Below are 331 nucleotides of genomic sequence, written 5' to 3'. Positions count from 1 at the left end.
TGGCTGAAAGCCAAGGCCTGCAGAAACAATATGCAGATGAAAAAGGAAGAGGCAAGTTGAAAAGCCTTAAGGTCGGGGACCTGGTTTTATTGAATTAGAAAACCTGCCTACACACGCAGCCTCTGCTGTTTTCCGGACGAAGCTTCCTCCACGGTTTATCGGACCGTATAAGGTTGTGGCCAAACGGGGTCTAGCATACACGCTGAACCTTTTGAAAAGGATGCGCACCCACCCGGTGTTCTTCGTGGGCTTGTTCAAGCCGTACCGGGATCCGGCGCAAGTGAACGCGGAAGCGTTGGCGACGGAGCGGATCCCACGGGCCCTCGGCCAC

The sequence above is a fragment of the Plasmopara halstedii genome (genome assembly GCF_900000015.1).
Source record: "Plasmopara halstedii genome assembly, contig: Scaffold_614, whole genome shotgun sequence".
In the NCBI taxonomy this organism is placed as follows: domain Eukaryota; phylum Oomycota; class Peronosporomycetes; order Peronosporales; family Peronosporaceae; genus Plasmopara; species Plasmopara halstedii.
Note: the sequence above shows the minus strand (reverse complement) of the source record.